The sequence below is a fragment of the Ambystoma mexicanum genome, chromosome 14, assembly GCF_040938575.1.
Source record: "Ambystoma mexicanum isolate Mex_15411 chromosome 14, UKY_AmexF1_1, whole genome shotgun sequence".
NCBI classification, from domain to species: Eukaryota; Metazoa; Chordata; class Amphibia; order Caudata; family Ambystomatidae; genus Ambystoma; species Ambystoma mexicanum.
The window spans coordinates 163834940-163859470 of NC_090940.1; the positions used below are offsets into that span (position 1 = coordinate 163834940).

Consider the following 24531-nt stretch of genomic DNA (forward strand, 5'->3'; position numbering starts at 1 on the left):
AACAGGAGATGCCACTTTCTCCTTTGAGGTTCTTCCAGAACCCCAGTGATGCTTTAGGGAGTTCAATTCAACCTCTCAACTAAGCCATTAGTTTGTGGGTGATAAACCGATGAAAACCTAGAGGTGACCCCACACTCTTTCTGCATAGCTTGCATGTACCTGGACAAAAGTTGCTGCCTTTGTCTGACACAACTTCTTTAGGGAAGCCAACCCTAGTAATAATGCCATGTAATGCTTTTGCAACTGACTTGGCAGTCAGTCTTCAATGGGATGGCTTCAGGATATCTGGTGGCATGGTCAACCAGCACCAAGATAAACCTATAGCCAGAGGATGTCTGAGGGTCAAGCGGAACAACAATGTCAATCCCTACCCTCTCAAATGGCACCACCACCACCACAGGGAGGGGCACCAATGGAGCCTGTATTGTTGAGCCCCTTTTACCAGAAATCTGGCAAGTGGCACAACTCCTCAAATGGCCTTCTTCCTGGACCCCTATCTTGGGCCAGTACACATGCATGGATAGCCTCTGCTTGGTTCTCTTGATCCCAAGGTGACCAGCTAGAGGAACCTCATGCGCCAGTTGTAGGAGGAAGGGTCTTACTTGAAGGGGGACCACAAACCTCCTATGGTCACCTTCAGTAGACTCTGTGGGCTCACTGTACAGGAGCACACCTTCCCAATAAATTCCATGTTTCCCAGGAGGTTCACCCTCAAGCTGGCAACAGGCATGTCTCCTTAGGCCTTCTAGAAATGGGCACTCATGTTGGCCCTGACTAAACTCTTCCCTATCAGGACCACCTTCAACCAATAAACGTTGGAGTTGAGGATGGTCATGTGGGTTGACCATTTCAGCCAGCACCTCTTCCTCGTTAGGTTCAGGTGCTTAGCCAACTACCTCCACCTCAGTTGTAGGTGAGTTAGGGGGAATATTTTCTTTCCCTCGCCTGAGTTTCTTGACTCCCTTAGCCTTGGGTTTCTCCTTTTGGCTTGCTTTGGCTCAGCCTTGGACTTGGCCAGGGCAGCCTTTGTTTGTGACCTTGTGCAGGGTCTTTCTCCTGTGTCCCCCACAAGACCTAAGTCGCTGAGGTAATTTCCCAGCAGAACCTTTCCACAGACTTGCCTCTGTACACTCACAGGTATCCTTACTACTGTACCATTAATGGTTGTTAGATTTACAGGCATTACTGAGAACTTGAGAGGGGGCCATCAGCTAACTTGGCGGGCATCAAGGGAGCTTTGGCAAGCTCTTCTTGGTTTACCAATGTGGAATCCCCCACAGTTCTGCTGGCCCCACTGTCCCTAAGGGCAGGAGTGTCCACGCCATTGATTAGCAAACTATCTTTAAAGAAGTGCTTGGTATTATCAGGAATACTAGCATAAGTGTCTGAGACTCTAGACTCCCATGAGCCCAGGGATACTAAGACTACTTCAGACTCTATGCCACTGGCGAAAGAGTCTGAAGAGAAGGATGCCCCTGTGATAATTTCTCCTTCTCCTACTCCTGGGAAGGCCAGACTCAGGGTGGACCCCGAAGGTTTTGATCTTGCATCTGGGGACCCCTTCACGTGGTCACTTGCTTCACAAGATCCACAGGGTCTTGGGACATAGGGAGGCTTAATGTAACCAGAGCTATGCTTAGGAGGATGATCCCACTATTCTGAACATTCACATGTGACTTACCCTTGTTATGCTTTTTGTTGTCCTTATGGGAGTAAGTTTTATCAGATCCTCGACCGCCCTATCTTTGTGCTTTTTCCCCTCCTCCTGCGTACCAGGAGCAGGCTTGTCCGCATGGAACACTCTGTGTGACACCCATAAATCTGCTGCACTGGCTAACTTCATTGGATCTATCTCCTTAGAATCAGCCAAGTGCTGCTTAACCTCTGGGGAACAAGAAGAAAAAATATGTTCAAGCATGACACAAAGGTAGTGACCTTGTAACCTTCCACCCAGCTAGTCAAGTTTTTCAAGGAATCGGTTCCATATGAGACCCAAGTATTACCTTCTTTCTTTTTGTAATCTCTGAATTGTTTTAAGTATTGGGCAGGAGTCTTCCCAAACTTTAAGACCAGAGTTTGCTTTAATTTTGCAAAGTCTTTTCTATCAGCCTTTGACATTTCCATAATGGCACTTCAGCCAGAATGGGGTAGTCGACTGAGCAACCATGCAATCTTATCATCATCCACAACGTCTTGCACTTCACATGCATACTCGAATGCAGTGAAGCAATCCATGATATAATTCTTGTCATCATAGATACTAAGCAGATCTTTTGGGAACCTTGGATGAGAGGAGGAGTTAGACCCATTACCAGATCTGTAAGGGTAGCTCAACTTACAGGGGTACCCCTTCATTACATGGGTACCCCTAATCACGCTCACACAAGTAAAGAACACTCCTCTAGGGAAGTAAAGGCCAAGAGTCTATCTTGCAAGGATAGAAGTTTAATCTTTACAGAAATGAGGATTGGATGCAAAGAACTCTGCACCCTGAAGGGTCTCTTCTGTCCCTCAACCGTTCCTTGCTCTTCCAGACTTGTGCCAGGCAGGAGCTTTAATACTCATAACTTGCTTTAGTGGCATCTCTGGATATGTGCATGGGTTTATCCCATCTCATCCTGCTTCCATACAAGGTATGCTCCAGTCTTCCTTTGTTCATGGTCGGCGCTTTCTGTTATGGACATGCTACTTTTACATATTACTACCTTATATATACCTACACTGCAGCCTTTTACAAACCTTGAGGCCTAGCCCCGGGGAAAACTAAACCTTTCTCTAACTAATTTTCATTCATCTTACTCATATTTTTATCTGCTCTTATAATCTCCTTTTAATTCTGTTAAAGTCTGGGTGTCCTGTCCGGCCAATGTGGCCTCCGAGGGAGCTTGCCCCTACCTTCATCAAAAGAAGGAGAAAAAACCTAAGGAAACCCGAAAGCGTCGCTGGAAGAAGGAATCTGAAGCCCAAGAGATGAAACCCAAGAGAGTTCCATCGAAGACACAGGTGAGGAGGAGGACCGGGAGGGATCCTCAGGGTTTGACACCCATTCTCAGCATCCTGCGGGGGTATAAAAGTGCAGCAGTACACACACTTCCTTCTCTGGCTGTTAGCAAATCCAGCATGTAGTGGTTCTACATCATCATGAGTCTCAATGCATGAAGCTCTACTTTGATGACGTTGAGCCCATTTTCTGTGTCATTGGCCAGCTGGACTAGCTCCCATTAGATTATCTGCTTGTACCCCAGGAGCCAAAAAAGATGGTCTCTGCTGGGCTAAAAAGTCGATACTAGTCAGGTATTCCTCTGAACCCATATCACACACAGCACACTCCTTTTGATAGTGAAGCTACGTATAAATGGTAGCGACAACAATTACGTGTGAACACATTTAATGCATCTAGCAAGTTTTACAGAAATGTAAAAAAGGACATAGGACGTTCAATAAACAATATATAACGTGCATACAACAATGAATAAATACATGTGCCAAAATAACTCCTTTTGGACATTTTATCAAAAAACAGTTACAATCTTCAGGGTACCTTGTCGGGAATCCAAATGGAAAGTAATGCAGCTGTAGTGCATTCAACACTTCATGTATAAAAATGATATGACATAGCAAAAGGTCTACACAACTGTGTTTCGGCCTCAATCCGGTTCTTTTACTCCTCATGCGCTTTCCCTTGCAACTCTATAATCTGTGGTGAAGCCCAGGGTGGAGTTAAGGATGCGGCTGTTTACTGCTGTTCGGCTGGGCATATACCTGCATTTGAACTTCCCTACTACTGTCTGAAACTTGTCCTTTGTGCTCTGAAGTCCCGCTCCAACTTGCATCAGTCTGCCGGCAGGAGCCGAGAGTAGTTGAAGCGAGCGGGTCCTTCTGAGCTCATTGCTTCATCACGTGACAAGCGTCACCTGACTTTTTCGTGCCACACCCACAGGAAGAGCCATACTTAAGCAGTACAGCGCGACCCTTGCGGCGTGAAGCCCGCGGTGGAGTTAAGGGCGCGGCCGTTTACTGCTGTGTTCCGGCTGGGACAGGCAGGATCGGCGGTAAGTACTGGTTACCCCTACATACTTCGTTTATTGTGACAATACAGTCCTCAGTGATTGTATCTCTTCTTGTTTATCCAATTCATTAATGGAACACACCAAAACGCGAACCCGATTACAAGGGAAACTAGAAGAATCTATAGCTATTGCAAATAAAAGTCCAAATCCAACAGAGATAAAAGGAAAACAAATGTGCAAACCAAATGATAACCCTCGAAAAATGGTTGATCTTACAAATGCCCAATGTGCAACAATGACACCAAAAAAAAATGATAAATTCGCCCCGTCACCTCACGTGATTACTATCGCGGAAACACATCAACCAGAAGATCAAGCACTGCATCCATTAGAAATTATATCACAACCTGTAATCATGTTATCATCAGGGAATATAACGCAGCCTTTTGATCCCGAGGCGCCTTCACTTTCAGCTCAACAAAAGACCACTTTTTCTCCTCAAAACTCGCCCACCCCCCCTTCCAAGTTGTCTAAAATCTCAACTTCTACAGAACTATTTCACCCAGAGAAGCAACGGAACATGCAACGCAATTCGCCTAAACCAACTTCTGATGTCCTTCTCGAGTCAATACCATCAGATCGTTCAAAACGGTCTTGTCCCCTATCAATGCAGCCCCGACAACCAAATGAAATAATTCCTAAATCCACCCTTGAGGACTCTTGTTTCACTATACACACTTAGAGGGAAATCAGGTATACTAGAGTTAGTCGGGGAGCAAACCTGACATATCTTATTAGAAAACAATAGACTATAATAGCTCCCGTACCTAATAGAGGTTTGGACACTTAGTTTCCTGGTTGAACATAAAATATCACACTAAAACATGATGTAGAACAGTAACGCTAAGAAGTTCACGGAAATTGCAACCTGACTTCATTATTAATTTGGTTAAAAACTATTTTAATACAAAGCATATAAGGTTATAAAAACATACATATAATAATTTAGTCAGTAAAATAGTTAACAATATGACCAGTGCTGTTGAATAAAGTGCTGTGCGCGAATCACCAAAAAAGTGCTAGTAAAGTACAAAAAACGTACCCTGACTAAATCTAACTTCCAGGTACATAAGAATTCTAGATTTGTCAGGTACTTGTTTACAATTTTAGTTTAGAAACTGTAAAAGAAAGCAACCTTTCACTTGTTTTGGTATACAGAAAAAGCCACACAGGATACAATGAATGCGACTCTTGTTTCACACCATCTCTTCAAGAATCGAGCAAGAGCAGCCAAACACCAATGGCAATCGACATACTACCCTACAAACTTGTTCAATTGTGAAAATACCAAGCCATTGTCAGTTCGCATTGTGCGCCTCTCTTGACATAACAGAGATAAATGCGATTATGGACTCTCAGGAGAAAAGAGCGGAAGTATTTGGGGAGATTGTCAATCATACTCCAATTCAAAAGACCAACACAACACCTATTGCACCTAAAGGACCCCAGGTGTCCCTAACTAGTTCTCCAAAGTCTCCTCAAGAACTCTTAGAGGTTGAATCATTTTCTTCACACAAGATATTGGAAGCCTTGAACAACTCCCCTGAAATCCCAGAAAGATTACCAACTACGATGCTCGACCTCCAGAACAGGCTAGTAGCAGTATTATCAGTAGCTATGATACCTTTTCTCAAAATACAAGAAGCGATGGTTGACTCAACTAAAGACCAAGCAACCCTGCTAGCCATGATCATGACTAAGCAAACCCATCTTGAAGGCTTCATTGGAACCATCCAGGAGAGTCTTAAATACAAAGCGGAAACCTCTAGAACATGGCAAAGCCGACTTGCGGAAGTTGCAAGAGTTGACCGCGCGGACAAACAAAACTTGATGGAGACGGTGTCAATAATCACCAAGAAAATGATGGATGTAAAAGTAAAAAAAACATTCACAGGTGCCGCCACAACCACATCAGACAACCAAACAAAACTAAACTGTGACCATAATGCAGGCAGATGTCCTCAAAACAGATCAGATGACACAATATGAAATCCAATCCTACCCTAATGGAGCACTGGACCCTGCTTTAACATCGAGTCAGACTAATGCCGAACCGGCATAATGCACTCCGTTTGACATCTTTGATCTGACCAAACGAGGTCATGTGGGAAATAAACTACCAAGTTTATCAAATAAAAGAAAAGACTCAAAAAAAACTCAAACAGGCTCGCGGGCATTTCTAAGAAAAATGCAATCTGTGCAAAAAACTCTGCTGGAGAACACAACCAAAACTGCTACAAAAACGACTGAAAAGAGTCCAAGCCCGGTAGCTGTTGTTCCAATTATACCAACTACGAAAGCATCAAGCATGACAACTAAATACGATGACCATACACAGCATGAACCACTTGACGCCTTGCTGGCGGTGATCAACCAAGACATCCCCCCTAAAGTGACTAAAGCTGTGCCAGTCATGGATATTAGTACGGATGACGACTCTATCGCTAATGATTCTATTTCTACAGACCCTCAGGATGCCTTATTGATTGTCCTTGATGAATGTTACGAATCATCTTCTGAATCTGCACAGATGAGTTCTCTCAATCAGGATCCATCAAACAACCTTTCTTTGGGATACTCGGAGGTGTCAAATGATGAATCCTGGTCCTCTCCAGAAGTGCAAATGAGGCCTAAGAATAATGAGATCCAATCTGACCAAACAGATCCACCACTTGTCAGACCAACCTTCCTTAATCCAATGAAAGCATCTTTTGCATTCAGAGTATCCCTAGTTCCAATTGCGACAAACTGACGAGCCTGTAATCTTGAATAGAGCCAATGTTCTGCGCTTACTTAATGCAGTTCCGCAATTGGCCCAGGTTCGTTCCTGAGACATTGAGGTGATTCATTTCCCCAATAAACGACAGATGGAAACAGCACAGATTGACTTTTACACTGAAGAAATAATGCAGCGTGTACTATCCACAAAGTCGCAACTAGCGACGTTGGGATTTGAAGCTGAAGAAATCTTTGTATCCAGATTAATGGCTGGAAAAAAATGTATCACTAAACTTGCGATGTTTGACCCATATCATCACAACAAAATGAAGAATCAACAGTCGGTACATGACAAACAGAAGAATTCCAACGATTTGGTTCCAAAGTCGCGAGATACCAACAGGATAAATGTCCAGACACACACACATGATGCCTTGAATAGACAAGAAATATGGCGTGACCACCAATGGACCCTCCAAAGCAAAACAACCTCTAACATGCCAGGTGAACAACGGAGTCAGAGCAGGAAAACTTATCTATAACAATCAACAGGTATAACTACCCAATCGAGTATAACATCTCTATGCTCTTGGAACACCAGAGGTCATAAACACCTCTTTGATGAAGGTTCAGCCGCTCTTGCAGAAGCAGACATAATTTGCTTACAGGAAACCTGGTTGAATGAAGATGTGATTTGTGAAGGATTTATAACTTTGATGAAACCCGCAATTACCTCTCAACAAGGCAGACCTGCATCAGGAATGTTGATCCTTATGAAAATCATTCCCTCATGGATAATAATATCAAGGAAGAATATCCATTCTTGGGCTCAATACATCACTATACTCATACCAACTTTCACTAAAGATCCGGATCAATGCTTAGAAAACACCCACTTAACTATCTTCAACATCTACTGGAATCCGACTGCAATGAATGAGAACAAATTTATAGATTCAATATGTGATGAAATCGATACCATAGCCTACTCCAACAACCAAGTAGAATACATCATTGCAGGAGACTTTAACATGCACCTATTCAGTAGAGAAGGACTAAAACTAGATTCCCCGTCTTTGTCATCTAGAGCCAGAAAATGGGTAAAAGAACTTACAATTCATAATATATCTTTGATCGTCCCTCCATTGAACAATAAAGGTCTGACTCTCCCGACATGGTGACGAGAAAAATCGACATCCATCATCGACTACATTTTCATGTCAGAAGGTATACGGAAGCTAGTCACCTCCACCGCCAATGTTCCACAATCCACTAGTGACCATCACCAAATATCAACTTCATGGGACACAGTAAGATTAAAGAACCCGCAAATAACCTTACCAGCTCTTGAACTCAACAATGGTTTGAACAAACTCCGTATCAAAAGTCACCAGATATCTGGCCTAATATCAACCTTTGAAGAGTCGTCGCTCCAAGATCAACTAAAATTGAATTATGGGTGGATACTAGAAAAATACCATCAACCACTGTCTAGGATTAATAATGTAACAAAAAACAAACATATCCATCAGTTTAATTTAGAAATCAAGTTGAAGAAAAAATCTCTTCAAAAACAAATACGACAACAAAAAAAAGAAAGAACCTGAATTCGAAATTGAAATAAAAAAAGAAAAACAGAAATATTCGAATTCAATCAAAGCAATCAAAGCCATAATACAACAAAATGATGCAGAAGCAATTCTACCTGCGCTCAAACAGAAAAATACGAGACTACTATGGTTATTGCTGAACGATTCACCGAGAGCATCTCACATGATTCAAGAAGTTGAAGCGCAGCAATGGATTAATCACTTCACGACTCTCTACAATTCAAACAATTGACATCCCTGCAATCGAATTGGTGAAAGAAGACTGTTCTTGGAATCTTAACTGGGACATTGTAGAGCTGAGAAATAACATCATGGCCCTGAATCCATCTCGAGCCCCTGGTCCCGATGGTCTATCAAATGCTGATCTTAAAGCAGCGCCAGACGAATGGGCGGCCTTCTTCACCCAACTTCTTCACCTCATTGGGAAGACAAAGGAAATCCCTCACACCTGGACATTGGCTATTCTTATCCCAATTTATAAAGCTGGAGACCGTAAAAATTCTGTGAACTATAGACCTATAGCGCTGCTAAATCCTTAGGGAAACTATTTGCGGGCTACCTTGTAAAAAAGCTTAACATCTGGGCAGAGGAGAATGGAAAGCAGGAAAAAAGACAAACTGGTTTTGTCAAGAAAATAGGAACGAATGTCAATCTACTACTGTTGAACTTGATAAAATATGAAGCAATAACTAAAAACCACCAAGTATATGCCATCTTTATAGACTTAAAGATGGCGTTTGACTCTGTCAACAGACAAAATCTTTGGTCTAAATTAACAGCATGGGGCTGTCCACCTTCCATTCTGAACCTGATTAAACAATTCTACTATAATACCTCCGTCAGATTCCGGCTAACCAATGACAGGATGGTGACAAAGCCAATTTCCACCTGTAACGGCTTGAAGCAAGGGTGCCCGTTGCCAACCTGTCTATATAATTTGTATACCAGTGACTTCGGAGAAAGGATCCAAAACGTAGCGGCCATTCCTCCAAAGATCAACAACGAGCCTATTCAAACTTTAATCTACACCGATGATATCATCATCTTAGATAAAACTGTATCAGGTCTACAAAAACTCTTTAGACAAAGCTCAAAACTTCATGATGGAAAACGATTTGCTGATAAACATCAACAAAACTAAGGTAATGAAACTCGCCTCGCAAAAAAATAACAAAACTCACCACAATTTACAAGATACACCTAGAAAGTGAACAGATTGTGATAACCAAGGCAATCAAATATCTGGGCGTAATGATTAATCCCGCCTTAAATGAACAAGAATGGAAGGACCACATTGAGGGAAAATCCAGATCTCTTGCAAGACAAGGTCGTTTTTCATCGAAAATACGGAACATGCTCAATAATAGCTACAATTGCTCTGTATAAGCAAAAAGTAATTCCGATCTTGACGTGTGCCAGTGAATCACTGATCAATCAGCAAACACTAAATTGGCCTAGGTATGAGGCGTTATTTTGGAGGAAAACATTATCTCTTCCCAGATCATTCCCGATGCCAAGAATTCGCTACGAATTAGCCATTCAATCCATCCAATCTATAGTTCTTTGGAAGCAAATGGATCTCCACAGAAAAATAATCTCCAAAGACAAAATACCACCGTTGGAAATCCTGAAAGAAAAGAAACTAGCGTTCCAAATCACAGCCCTTTCCAAATGGACTTCAGTATGCATTTTCAGTTTGATTTCAGAAGAAATTTCTGAACAAATGCTGATTAACAGACCACAGTATGCGAAGCACAAAATATGGACCAATGACTGGATTAAAACTGTGGCCGAACAAAGCAATTATAAATGCCACCTAAAATGTGAAACTGAAATAAGGGCCCTTCATGAATTGCCAGGCTACTTGAACTATTTTCCGGACCGCAGCATCCGTGACCTGTTTCTGCGTTTTCGGTTCACCATTTTACCGACTCGTGAATATTTAACTATGATCGACCAATCAACTAACATAACTTCTGATTGCCGTTTCTGTAAAGCATTACACATTCCTGAAACCTTTTCACCTGATTATGATCTGTCCGGCACTGAAGGAAAAAAGGGCCTTATACAGAGACTTCTTTGGGATATCCCACAAACTATTGAAAACCGAAGAAAGATGGGACAACTTATTAAGAGGACAAGATAAATGTCTAATCTTCACAATAATCAAATTTTGGTTGGCGATCATCAAAGAAAACAATGTGAATGGTTGAAATGTAGTCAATTAATGTTCTTTTTTAGAGATGCAATGTAACTGCAAAACATAAATGAAAAGTTTGTAAAATCAAACAAAACATTTTAAATAAAAAAAAAATTATAATAATCGGACAATGCTGTGTATGGAACTTTGGTCTCACTTTCTACATGGGTGGTCACTGTACATTCTGTTAACATTGTATCTGGGAGATAGCCTGCCAACTTGGCTGCCTGGTCTGCAGCGCGTTTGTCATCCATGACATTAGTATGGGCAGTGCATTTGACGACTGCCAGAGAAGAGGGCCATGATAAGGCTTCAAGCAGTTCTTGCAGCAGCCTTGCATGTTGCACTGGCGAGCCATAGGCCCTCCGAAACTCTCTCCTCTTCCACTGAGACAGACCTGCATGCACTGTTGTCATGACATATGCTGAGTCTGAGTAGATGGTAACACACTGTCACGCCCCCGTTAGAGGCCCCGTTAGCGAAACAACAAACACTTCAGGTTCCCAGACAGACTAGGTCCCACTTACCTATGCAGGTCTGCCGACGGCGATTGGACGACGGCACTTGGCACTCTCGGAAGGACCTGTGTCCAATGCGCCCGGTGCGGTCCCCTTTCCTACATTGGCGAATGCCATGGCGGCTTGCCACCTGGCGCCCGAGGCACCGGCACCACTGGGCTTGTCACGAAATTCCCCACGTGACCAGGAAGGGATCTGGTCGGAGCAGTGGGACGCGGAGCATGCGGCGCGTGACTGAATCATGTGATCACGTTCGTATTCAAAAGGAACGTACTGACTCACATTCAGCGCTTCACAGCTGACTTTGTTAGTACTGTTTGGCGTTCTCACGGATTTTGTTTCTCTTGATTATCTCGACCACGGACTGCTTCCCGGATTCCTCTTTGCTTTCCTTTGGTACTTCTGCATTTGTTCTGGTGACTTACCTGGATTTTTGACCTCGGCCTTCCATTGGAATTGTTATTGGATTTTCCTCTGCATTTGACATTATCTCTTGGTGCTCTGACCTCGGATTGTTTACCGGACTGATTTTCGCCTCTCCTGGCTCCGCCTTTGGCTCATGTTTTTACTCCTGCATCAGGTGTTATTACCACCCAACTAGAGAGCCATCCTGTGTAACAACTGTCACCTACCGCCGTCGACTACTGCAGACCCCTGTCCATTCACCTTATCTTGGGTACCCTGTCACCTGTATTGGGTAAGCCTTCTGTAGTGATATTGTATTGCTCTGATTGGGATTGCTTCCATTGTCTAACCTGGTTGCTTGCCTTACAGTGGTCAGGGCGGTCTTTCCGGCGTTCCTGGTTCCAGGCTGTCGGCACTCTACACCTGTGGCCTCAAAGATTGCACGAGCAGTAATATTGCTATTTTGCTCGTGTGGTACTTGGGGACGGAGGTTTCATCATCTACACGACCATCAAGTCCTAACAGACTGTGAAGCCTTCTTTGGTCGTCCGGGTGATGGAACCCTCTGCCGGGGACCCCGTGGCTGCTCTAATGCAAGCTGTTACAGCCCTTAGAACAGACATGGCTGCTCACACAGCTGCCATTCACCATCGCCTGGGTTCCTTACAAAGTGCCTGCCATTCACTACCGGCAGACTCTGAGTTTAGAGATCCCACACCCCCAAACCCGGGCCCTTCCATGCCCCCCACACCACCGGGTCCCGTGTTGCCTCCTACCCCATTCCCTTTAGCAGCCCCTGAGAAATATCAGGGTGATCCCAGGATGTATCGTACATTTATCAACCATTCCAAGCTCCACTTTCTCTGTCGACCCCAGGTATTCCATGACTCAACTACCAAAGCAGCCGGTCTGCTTTCCCACCTGACAGGCATACCAGCTACCTGGGCAAATCCATTCCTGGAAAATGTTCATCCGGTTATCTATGATTTTGACCTCCTGGTGAGTGAGATGGCCAAAGTATTCGATACCAAGTATAAAGCTCAGTCCCGGGATCTGGAATTACTGGATCTAGCTCAAGGTAGGCAAACCCTGATAGAATACATCACGCGGTTTAACCAGTTATCTGCAGAAACATCTTGGCCCGAGAATAAAAAAGCAGTAGTATTTTATTGGGGTTTGTGCAGTGCTATGAAGGATGCCCTCTCGGTTGTCCCATCTCTCCCGGCCTCTTATTCCGACCTGGTAGATTTAGCACTTCAGGTAGACGCCCGGAGAACCGAGCGTCGGGCAGAAGCCGGCCTTTCTGTCAGTCAATCCCTTTCTTCCCCAGAAAACACCAGTGAACCGATGCAAATAGGAGGGATATGAAGCCCCATCACCCAGACCGAGCGAGAACGCAGAAGAACAGACAATGCTTGCTTCTATTGCAGTCTCAATGGGCATTATGTCAAAGAGTGTCCTCATCGCCCAAAGAACAGGAACTCAGGTTTTCAGAAAGCTCGCCCTTGAGAACGGGGGACAAGGCGAGCTTGTTACAGAACTCCTCCGAGAACATTCCGACCTTCGGTCCTGTAAGACCAGTCATAGTCCAGGCCATATTACACCCTACCAGGGATTATTCACATTCGGTACACATTGTCATAGATTCAGGTGCTACTGGTTGTTTCATAGACATTACGATGGCCAAGATCATGAATCTTCCATTGATAACCAAACTACACCCCGAACCAGTACAGGCCGTCGATGGCTCCTCCCTCGTTCCCGGTCCGATCAAACAGACCGCTCCTTTGGAGGTGATCATCCAGGGTACCCACAAGGAAACAATGTCCTTCGACCTTATATCAACCCCACAGTTTGGAATTATATTGGGCATTCCATGGTTGAGGAAACATAACCCACTTATAAACTGGGGTACAGGACAGGTTTTCTTTGAGTCAGAGGTACGTCAGCACTATTGCTTGGTGGATGAGGAGAGGTTTACCAACCCTGCAAGAGCTCTTGGGGCATTGGATTCTTTAACGTTAGGGGAGGACAGGTCACCCGAGGTGTCACATACAGTGGGAGCCGCTTTATCTGGTGTACCCTCGGTTTACCATGATTTCCACGTTGTCTTCGATAAAGCATCAGCTCAGGGTTTGCCACCTCATGGGCCGTACGACTGCCCCATTGATCTGGTTCCTGAGGCATCGATCCCCAAAGGGTGTATCTATTCTCTGTCACCATCAGCAGAAGTAGCTCTGAGGGAGTACATCCAACACGCCCTACACCTGGGCCATATCAGGCCCTCCTCCTCACCCGCATCCAGCCCCATCTTTTTCGTTCCTAAGAAGGAGGGAGACCTTCATCCCTGTGTGGACTACAGGCGGTTAAACTCAGTCACCATAAAAAACCGCTACCCCATCCTGCTCATCTCGACCCTTTTAGATAAACTAACCCATGCTTCCATCTACACCAAGTTAGATCTCCGGGGGGCATACAACCTGATTCGCATGCGCCGTGGGGACGAATGGAAAACCGCATTCTGCACTCGCCTGGGATTGTTTGAATATACTGTGATGCCCTTCGGCTTATGTAACGCCCCTGCTACCTTCCAGCGTTTTATAAACAATGGGCCTCATTACACGGAAGGCGGTAATCCAGGGTGCTATTAGCACCCTGGACCATGCCGGTAAATTACCGGCACCGCCTTGGCGGAAAGGGGATTTACCGCCCCATTCCAAGGTTGGAGGGGCGGTAAATCCCCTTTCCGCCATTGCCCTTCCCCATTCCCATTTCTGCCCCATAGGGCTCTATGGGAATGGGGAAGGCGCTAATTACGGCACCGCAATTTTGCGGTGCCGTAATTAGCTCCGAGGTCCCTTAGCGGGTTGGTACTTAACGCCTGCAAGAAGCAGGCGTTAATTCCTCCAACCCGCAAAGGGACCTCGTAGTACGGCGGTAAGGGTTAACGGTCACCGTTGCCATTAACGGTGACCGTTAACCCTTACCGCCGTCCGTGTAATGAGGCCCAATGTGTTTAGTGACATCCTGGACATTTATGTTGTGGTATATTTAGATGATATACTAGTGTTCTCCCCTACACTTGAGGAACACATCGTTCACGTCAGGGAAGTGTTATCACGACTCAGAAAGAACGCTCTATTTGCGAAACCCGAGAAGTGTATGTTTCACACAAAAGAGGTCGAATTCCTGGGGTTTTACATCTCACCCTGGGGGTTGGCGATGAACCAGTCGAAAATCTGTGCTATCACGGACTGGCCGGTCCCTGTTACGCTCAAGCAACTGCAGTCCTTTTTAGGGTTTGCGAATTTTTACCGGCGTTTCATTTCCAACTTTTCATCCATTGTTGCCCCACTTACAGCCTTGACAAGTGCTCTTGTACCCTTCGAATGGTCTACTGACCATCAGGTGGCATTCGATACCCTATAAACCTCTTTTACCACAGCTCCGGTCCTACAACATTCGGATCCGGAGCTCCTTTTCATCGTGGAGGCAGACGCATCCTCGTTTGCGTTAGGTGCAGTTTTGTCCCAGCCTTGCCTGACCACCGGTCAGCTACATCCGGTGGTTTACCATTCGAGGAAGTTCACGCTGACTGAAATACACTACACGGTCACTGAAAAGGAGCTCCTTGCCATAAAAGATGCTTTTCAAGTTTGGAGACACCACCTCCTGGGGGCTAAACACCAGACAGTCGTTTACACCGATCACAAGAACCTGCAGGATCTGGCGTCACTAAAATGTGTTAACAGCAGACAGGTCCGTTGGCATCTCTTCTTTGCAGCTTATGATTTCGTGGTTAAACACAGGCCAGGGGTGGTTCATGGTAAGGCGGACGCCTTGTCCCGTTCACCAGGGGGGGGCATCTCTTCCATCCTTTCCAGACACACTGTTAGGCAAGGGACACGTAGTATGTGCTTGCACTCCCTCGCAACCCATGTTATCCGCCATTCGCCAATGGGTATTACACCATCCTCAAACTCTGACTGAGTGAGATCTGTTTTTTCAGGAGGGGTTGCCTTTCATACAAGGGAAACTGTTTTTGCCCACTAACGACACCCGTAATCAAGCCTTGGATTGGTCCCACAACACTCATCAATGGTCACCCAGGGCAGCGACGCACCTTAGATCTGCTGAAACGCTGGTGCTGGTGGCCATCGATGCAACGTGACGTGGAAGCATACGTGAATACCTGCTCAGTATGCGCCCAGTGTAAGACTCGAAGGGGCTACACACTACGATTATTACAACCTCTGCCCATACCTCCAAGGCCTTGGCATACGGTCTCGATGGACCTGATCACTGATTTACCTCGTACACAAGGCTACGATACAATTTGGGTTGTAGTAGATTCCTACACCAAGATGGCCCATTTTGTGCCCGGTAAAGGTATTCCTACTGCTCCTTCCCTGGCCCGGATGTTCTTTAGGTATGTATTTTGTCTGTTCGGCTTGCCACAAGTTATCGTGTCAGATCGTGGCTCACAATTCACCTCTCGTTTTTGGTTGGCTCTTACCAAGCTCCTTGGCATCGATGCACGCTTTTCCTCTGCCTACCATCCTGAGAGTGACGGTCAGACTGAGAGGGTCAACCAGGCATTAGAGCAGTACTTACCTTGTTTATCCCTTCAGTACCAATATACCTGGCTTAACTTGCTTCACCTTGCGGAGTTTGCATACAACAATGCTCTACATTCCTCTACAGGCGCTTCCCCGTTCTACTCCCTTTATGGCCAACACCCACGCACTCTACCGTTCCCCGATTTTGCCCCACCAGTACTCCTGCTGCTAACGCTTGTGCCTGTGACCTGACCTCAGTCCATGCCCAGACACTCATCCATCTCCACGAAGCCCAGGCTTCCATGAGGACAGCTGCTAACAGGAAGAGGACGGATGCCCCTGCCTATCGTGTGGGTGAGCGGGTTTGGTTGTCCACACGCCATTTGCACATACCGGGTTGCCGTAAATTGCTCCCACGTTTTGTCGGCCCATATCGGGTCTCCAAGGTCCTGAACCCGGTGGCTTATTGCGTCGCTGTCCACTCTAGTTGGAGATTGCACCCGGTTTTCCATACCTCGTTACTTAAGCCAGGCCCTGATCCAACTCGCATTGTCTCTCCTCCTGCTCCTGTTTCTGTAGAGTCCCAAGATGAATTTGAGGTCAGCGCCATCCTGGGTTCACTTCTCTTTAGGGGTTGTTTGCAGTACCGAGTAGACTGGCTGGGTTATGGTCCAGAAGAACGATCCTGGGTTCCCTCTTCCGATGTTCATGCCCCATTGTTAGTGGCCCGTTTCCATAGGGATCACCCTTCCAGCCCACGGGGTCATGGGCCATTGAGGGGGAGCTCTGTCACGCCCCCGTTAGCGGCCCCTTTAGCGAAACAACAAACACTTCAGGTTCTCAGACAGACTAGGTCCCACATACCTATGCAGGTCTGCTGACAGCGAGTGGGCGACGGCACTTGGCACTCTCGGAAGGACCTGCGTCCAATGCGCCCGGTGCGGTCCCCTTTCCTACATTGGCGAATGCCATGGCGGCTTGCCACCTGGCGCCCGAGGCACCGGCACCACTGGGCTTGTCACGAAATTCCCCACGTGACCAGGAAGGGATCTGGTCGGAGCAGTGGGACGCGGAGCATGCGGCGCGTGACTGAATCATGTGATCACGTTCGTATTCAAAAGGAACGTACTGACTCACATTCAGCGCTTCACAGCTGACTTTGTTAGTACTGTTTGGCGTTCTCACGGATTTTGTTGCTCTTGATTATCTCGACCACGGACTGCTTCCCGGATTCCTCTTTGCTTTCCTTTGGTACTTCTGCATTTGTTCTGGTGACTTACCTGGATTTTTGACCTCGGCCTTCCATTGGAATTGTTATTGGATTTTCCTCTGCATTTGACATTATCTCTTGGTGCTCTGACCTCGGATTGTTTACCGGACTGATTTTCGCCTCTCCTGGCTCCGCCTTTGGCTCATGTTTTTTCTCCTGCATCAGGTGTTATTACCATCCAACTAGAGTGCCATCCTGTGTAACAACTGTCGCCTACCGCCGTCGACTACTGCAGACCCCGTTCCATTCACCTTATCCTGGGTACCCTGTCACCTGTATTGGGTAAGCCTTCTGTAGTGATATTGTATTGCTCTGATTGGGATTGCTTCGATTGTCTAACCTGGTTGCTTGCCTTACAGTGGTCAGGGGGGTCTTTTCGGCGTTCCTGGTTCCAGGCTGACGGCACTGTACAACTGTGGCCTCAATGATTGCATGAGCAGTAATATTGCGATTTTGCTCGTGTGGTACTTGGGGACAGAGGTTTCATCATCTACACGACCATCAAGTCCCAACACACACTGCCCTTGAGAGGCTCTCAATGCCTCAATGAGAGCAGCACATTCCGCTGCCTGAGCTGAATAGTGCATAGGTAATATTTTCACGATCAGAACTTCATGCTCTTCCCCCCCCCTTACTGCGCACAACTGCCACCCCTGTGTGCCTCTGTCCCGTCTCCTGGTCAATTGTTGATGACCCATCAACATATATGGTCTTTCCTTCTGTCAATGCACTGTCTCTAGCTTTAGATTTACCCTCCTCTTCACCCTGGTCTGTAGCACAGTCATGCATTCTCAGGTCGTCATCATCAGTGGATGCCTCTGTCAAAACACCTGACTACACCCGACTATATGAATACAAGGTTTGGATATTATAATCTCATATGCAGAGGATCTCTGAGTTGTCAGTCAATATTTCCAAAATGGTGAATAGTGAATGTTCCACAAACATGGTAAGAGAGCACCCCATGACAATCGTGGAACTTTTCTCTATTGCAAATGCAGCCGCTGCGAGGTCTTGTTGGCAAGCAAACTGTCCTTGCATGACTGAATCGAGCGTCCCACTGGTCCATGGTGCTCTTTTGGGTCAATACTGCTGTAATGAGCCGTCCATCAGAGTGGGAACATAAATAAAACTCCTGTGTATAATCCAGAGTTGCTAAAACAAGAGCCATGCAAATAGCTTCTTTAAGGTCCTCAAATTGTCTAGTCATTTCTTTGGTCCATTCCAATTTACAATTTTTTTGTCTTCTCTCCTTCTCTGAGACTTTGTAACAGTGGCCTTGTGTAGGCTGCATAGTCTAGGATCCATGCCCTACAATAATTACATACGCTGAAAAATTGCTGCATTTCCTTGACAGTACTGGGCCTAGGTGTGGCACTTACTGCCACCGCCCTATTTAGCAATATTTCTTTCACCTTTACAGAAATGAGTTGTCCCAAGTATAGTACCTCCTGTTGGCAGTATTGTAACTTCTTTTTATCTTCCTTGTATCATTTGTGAGCCAGCAATTGCAATAATGCAACAGAATCCTTCCTGCACTGTTGTTCATTTTCAATACATACCAGCAGATCATCAACATACTGGATGAGTGTGCTAGGCACCCGAATATTTCCCAAGTAGGCATGCAGTACACTATTGAAAATACTTGGACTTTCACAGTACCCTTGAAGCAATCTTGTGTGCTCAAAGTGCCGTTGACCATGCGTAAATGCAGTAAGATACCATGAGCCAGGGTGAAGTGGGATTGAGCAGAACGCATTTTTCAATTCCACCACTGTGAAGTATGTCATTGTCTTGGGAATGCTACTTAGGATTGTTGCAGGATTTGGGACTACCGGAAACTCCTTCTGCACCACATCATTAAGAGGATGTAGATCCTGGATCATCTTCCAACTACCCCCTGTTGCTTTCTTGACTAGGTATATGGCCATATTACATGGATGTCACAATGATCCCTAATGGAGCCTGAATAGTGCCTTTTATCGCTTCCTCTGCTTCCCTTGAGAATGGGTGCTGCCGCACCCTTGGGAGTACTGCTCCTTACTTCAATGCAATCTGTACTGGGGTCACATCTCTCAGTAACCCAACATTATGTGGATTAATAGTCCATAATTGTGCTGGCACATATCACTTGTCCTCCTCAAAAAATAAAGATGGGTCACCACTGCCATCAGGGGGCACTGTACCTTCCTATAATGCACCATGATATCACAGGGATGCAGATTTCCAAAATGATCTTCCCATTTTGCTCACTGTCCTCTAACTCCTCCTCAATCATTTCCTTCAATTGTACTGTCTGGTCTACACACAGTACTCTGCGCCACTCGCACCCATCCTGGTATGTTCCAATTAGGACTACTTTTTTGTCTGACACTACTAGTCCTTGCAAATTTAATGACAGTATTGTCCCTGCAACTATCTAGGGTGGCACCATGGGTCGGGAAAATAAAATCTGTGGGCACTCGCCAACATTTTGTCACAATTTGAGGCACTGCTTTTACTAATACTTTGATACCATAGATAAATATCTGGGACCACAGGAACCCCACAGACTACGGACTCCTTGCCATTGCATTGATTATTACCATTGCTCGAGCTGCACTCATCCCTGGAATGGAACACACTACCCCTTGATCTGTGAATTATATAGTTATGATGTGATGTTCCCAATCCTCTTCCCAGGGTCCCTATCCACCCAAAGCCTCCCGTTCTTGCTCCTCGAAATCCTCCTCTTCCCCTTGATGCTCCTATATACTGCCACTGTGGGTTGGGTTACAGTTTCCCCCCCACCCTATTGTCCCTGTCCTCCTTGGCCCCATAGTGCCGCAATCGTGGCATTCACAATTTGTTGAGTGTCTCCTGTCCTTTCCCCCTGAACCGGTGCCGTCACTGGTGCTTGGACGACAACCTTATTTTGTCTCTTTTCCACTAGTTTTGCCTCGTCCGTTTGCCGCTTCTGGGCTATCTCCCAGTCCTGCTCCTTGATTCTCTTACAATGATGGACTATTATACTTTGTATCTCTGCCCACCCTTTGGCTTCAATTCCCACAATTGTATCTAGTGCCTTCTGGACCTCTTTTGGTAATCCCCTCTTTATAATAAAATAGGAAAATGGTACCGAATGGTCCCATTGCTCTCCTGTCTCAACTCTCCACATGTCCAGTAACTTAAGAAAAAAACATAACTGGGTCCTCATCATCACCCATTGTGCACTGCATTAAAAAATGCAAGTCAGGGGTATCTGGGTACATCCTTCGTAGGGCATCCCATACCCTTGCCTCATTAAAGGCTGCTCCATCATGTTCATTATCTGCAAGACTTACCTCAGGATACCCAGCCCTTGCCTATATGTCCCCAGCCTGGTCCCCAACTATGGCGACCAGTAAACTCTTAAGGTCTCCTAGTGCTAAAGGTATTCCTGCTGTTTGTTTTTCAAATTCATAGATCCATTTACTGGCACTGGTAAGCTGGGGAAGCGCTTTAATCAAATTATTTTTGTCCATTTGAGGCCATGGCACATGCTGCGTTATTCCTACTCCTTTATTTATAGAGGTCTCGGGAGGATAGCTCGGGGGTATCGTGCTGGCCTTGGAAGCAGGACGACACTGCAACACAGGTTCGATCCCTGGGTCTGTGCTTAGAAACCTCTGGGTATTAAGCACGTTATAAATAACCTATCGTATCATAAGAGGCATCTGTATGTCTATTTTATTTTGCGACCCTTTTTTTTGTATTCTTCTGATCTTGTACTACCACCATTAAATCTGGTCTATTTATTGGTCTATCCCTCCTCACTGCCTCCTGTGGCGGGGACGGGTTTCTCGCTGCCTCCTCTCCTTGATCTCCTTCTTGCCCCGCCTCTTCATTATTTCTACCACCTTGATCTTCCCCTCCATTTTCCCTTGCTTGTTCTACTTGACCGTCCATACCATCTGCCCATAATCTTATTGCCCCAGGGTTGAATCTAAACAAAAGATCTCCTGACTTCCAATCCCCTATTTTCTGCACTGGTACCTTTATTTCTGGTGATACTTCTTCAGGTTCTTGTAACCTACCTAACCTTTCCCGCAACTCTCTTAACTCGTTGTCTATATCTGCTTGTGGACCCTCTGGGTACATTGATGCTATGAGCATGTCAGCACTTGTGGATGGGTTATATGGAGGTGGAGGTGCAAAAGCTCTTGAGTTCCCCATCTAGTTGCTAATCCTGATAATCCTGTTGTTGACACATACTCTCTCTACCACTGGAGGCTTATAGACTGGGTTTGTATACCCTACTGCAGGCTTGGGCGTTACGGGGTATGTCTCTTTACATTGGATCATTGGATCTCTTTTTCATCGTCCTGACCATCCATATCCTCCAATAATCGCCAGAGATCTAAAATCTCTTTTGGAATTTCTTTTCCTTTATATTTTGCTGCTAAAAAGATGGACATTTTTTCTAGCATGTTTCTGTTATGGGAGCCCTGCTCTGGCCAGGAGCAGGACATCCCCCCTTCCTTTGTTTCTACTATCCATTGTTTATGATACTTATTTATCCTGTCACAATACAGTGGCAGGACCCTATGCATGTGTTTTATCCTCCATAATGTTGCGTGCGTCCCTAATGCTTCACTTAGACCCTACTGCTATGCTGTGCACACTGCTGCTTGTTACACAAAAATACAGATCAACCCACTTTACTGCCCCTTATTTTTTTCCACTTTGATTTCACATACACACCACGACTCATCCACCTTCCTTCCTTTTTTACCACAAAAGACAGCAAGACAAAATATACAAAAATAATTGACTAAACTAAAATCCAGGCCCATTCCTTATACCGAACCACTACTTTTTCCCTTATATCCATGGAATACCACCTTCCCAGCTTTTTTATTATGCTGAGTATCCCATTGCTTTTATCATCATAAAAGAATAATGTGTGGTACTACCTTCCCAACCTATCATGGCTGAGCATCCCTTACTTCCCAGTCTTTATATGCTTAGGCTCCCTTTTTCCATTATAAAAAGTAGAAAAACAGAAATACGCGACAATTTCAATACATAACCCACCTCCTATCCACTCTACTCCTTAACACATCACCTGAAATCCTATCCAATCGATTCCTTAACGCATCACAAAACGTCCTATTCCATCCATTGACCTTGTACTCCATCTACATCACCATACCATCATACATTCATACATACATATCCCCTTATTGTTATCACTTGCAAGAGTATACTTACATGGCCGTGTTTCACTTGAGTTTCCTCTGTTTTTGAAGTCCCAGTGCTGGTCTGTCTTTCTTTTTGGAGCCACACCCTGCTTTAGTGAGCAGAGAGGATTTCTTTTAAAATGGCTCCTACTAGAACCGTTCAGAATACACATGTTTTTCTGATTTAAGGGACTGGTCGCTATTGATGGGCTTGGCTCTGGCCTGGGTCTTCGCAAAGTACAGGGGCAAAAATACAGAGATCACGTCGGGTCATCCCCACTGTAATGGTAGACCAACTTACAGGAGTACCCCTTTTTATATGGGTTCCCCTAATCGCGCTCACACCAGAGTAAAGAACACTCCTCTAGGGAAGTAAGGCCAAGAGTCTATCTTGCAAGGTTAACAAGTTTAATCTTTACAGAAATGAGGATTGGGGGCAAAGAACTCTGCTCCCTGAATGGTCTCTTCTGTCCCTCAACCGTTCCTTGCTCCTCCAGACTTGTGCCAGGAAGGAGCTTTTATACTCATGCTGTAGTGGCATCTCTGGATATGGGCATGGCGGTATCCCAACTCGTCCTGCTTCCATACAAGGGATGCTCCATTCTTCCTTCCTTCATGGTCAGCGCTTTCTGTTAAGGACATGCTACTTTACATATTACTACCTTACATACACACACTGCAGCCCTGCCGACTTTTACAAATCTTGAGGCCTAGCCTCAGGAAAAACAAAACCTTTCTCTAACTAATTTTCATTCATACTCCATTCATCTTACTCATATTTTTATCTGGTTTTATAATCTCCTTTTAAACCTGGTTTTCATAATTCTGTATGTTGTGCATGAGTAGTAAAATCTCATTATAGCATGCATGGGCTTTTGACAGACATCAAACAGCTGTTGAGCCACTTTGTGTGCTCTGCCAGAGCTAGCCTCAGTGACGCAACACTGCCTGAGCCCTGCAATCCATTTTAGCACAGGCCGCATTCCTTTTGTCAGAGAGCCTGCTTCTTATATCATACTTGTTATTTAAGTAGAATTTAACATTTACAAATGTATTCAGTTAATAGTTATTTGCACCTTATATTTAAATAACTGCCTTCTTTCAGTGCCTGCCCATGTCTTTGTATATGATTATATTTGCATGAAAAGGCTTCCTCAGTGCCCCTTGTAGTGCCTAGAAACAGTCAAAAGAAGTCTTGCCTAATTCTAAAGCGCTTGGGGGTGAAGGAAGGCGCTAGCTCCTTCCAAACAGATCCTCTAGAGAAGCCATTGGCAGCTTGTAACTTGGCAAGCTCCATCTGGTGATCCCTGTTATTCTGTTTCTCTGCTTTCTCCAGTTCCTGCTTAGCCATGGGAAATTCAAGCTCCTTCTGCTTAAACAGCAGCTCTTGTCTTTTGAATTCCAGCAGGGCCTCGAACTCAGAGCCAGCAAAAGAAGCATGGGACTCTACATCATCCTGATCATCATCTGTCTCCTCAATGACGGCAGCAACAGACCTGCCAGCACTGTTACTGGGAGCAGCCCCAGTACCTTCTGCACTGTCATCTGAGACACAAGATGAGATCCTGCCATTCTATGATCTTTTGGATAATTTCAGCTTTTGTGCCAGAGGCTGACAAGCCTCTTCCTGCAAAGAACGTCCTTCCCATTTCTGATTTGGAAGCACTCAGAGTTATGTTCGCAATTGCCTCCATGTTCTAAGTGAGGCAGGTGGCTTACAGTTAAATGTAAACTAAGGTCACTGTGTTTTCTGTGTAAGAACCACCTGGATATTTCAACAGTACGCAACACTGGGTACCTCTGATCTTATCCCACCACTGTACACCAATTTGTTAAAATGGATTTCTAAACTCTGACTTGGTGGGCATAAGTTTAGGATGCCACCCTAGTTAAGTGGAACTGGGGAACCTTCTGAACAAACCAGACAAATCTACAGTGTCTTGGCAGGCGGTCTCAGGAGGGATGAGAGTGTTCGGAAGC

General features: G+C 45.3%; 1 protein-coding gene across 1 annotated transcript in view; it reads left to right on the forward strand.

Annotated features, from left to right (window-relative positions):
- The window catches only part of LOC138527553 (acyl-coenzyme A thioesterase 1-like), a 150366-nt gene that overhangs the window by 56838 nt on the left and 68997 nt on the right, over positions 1 to 24531 (forward strand). The window lies entirely within an intron of this gene.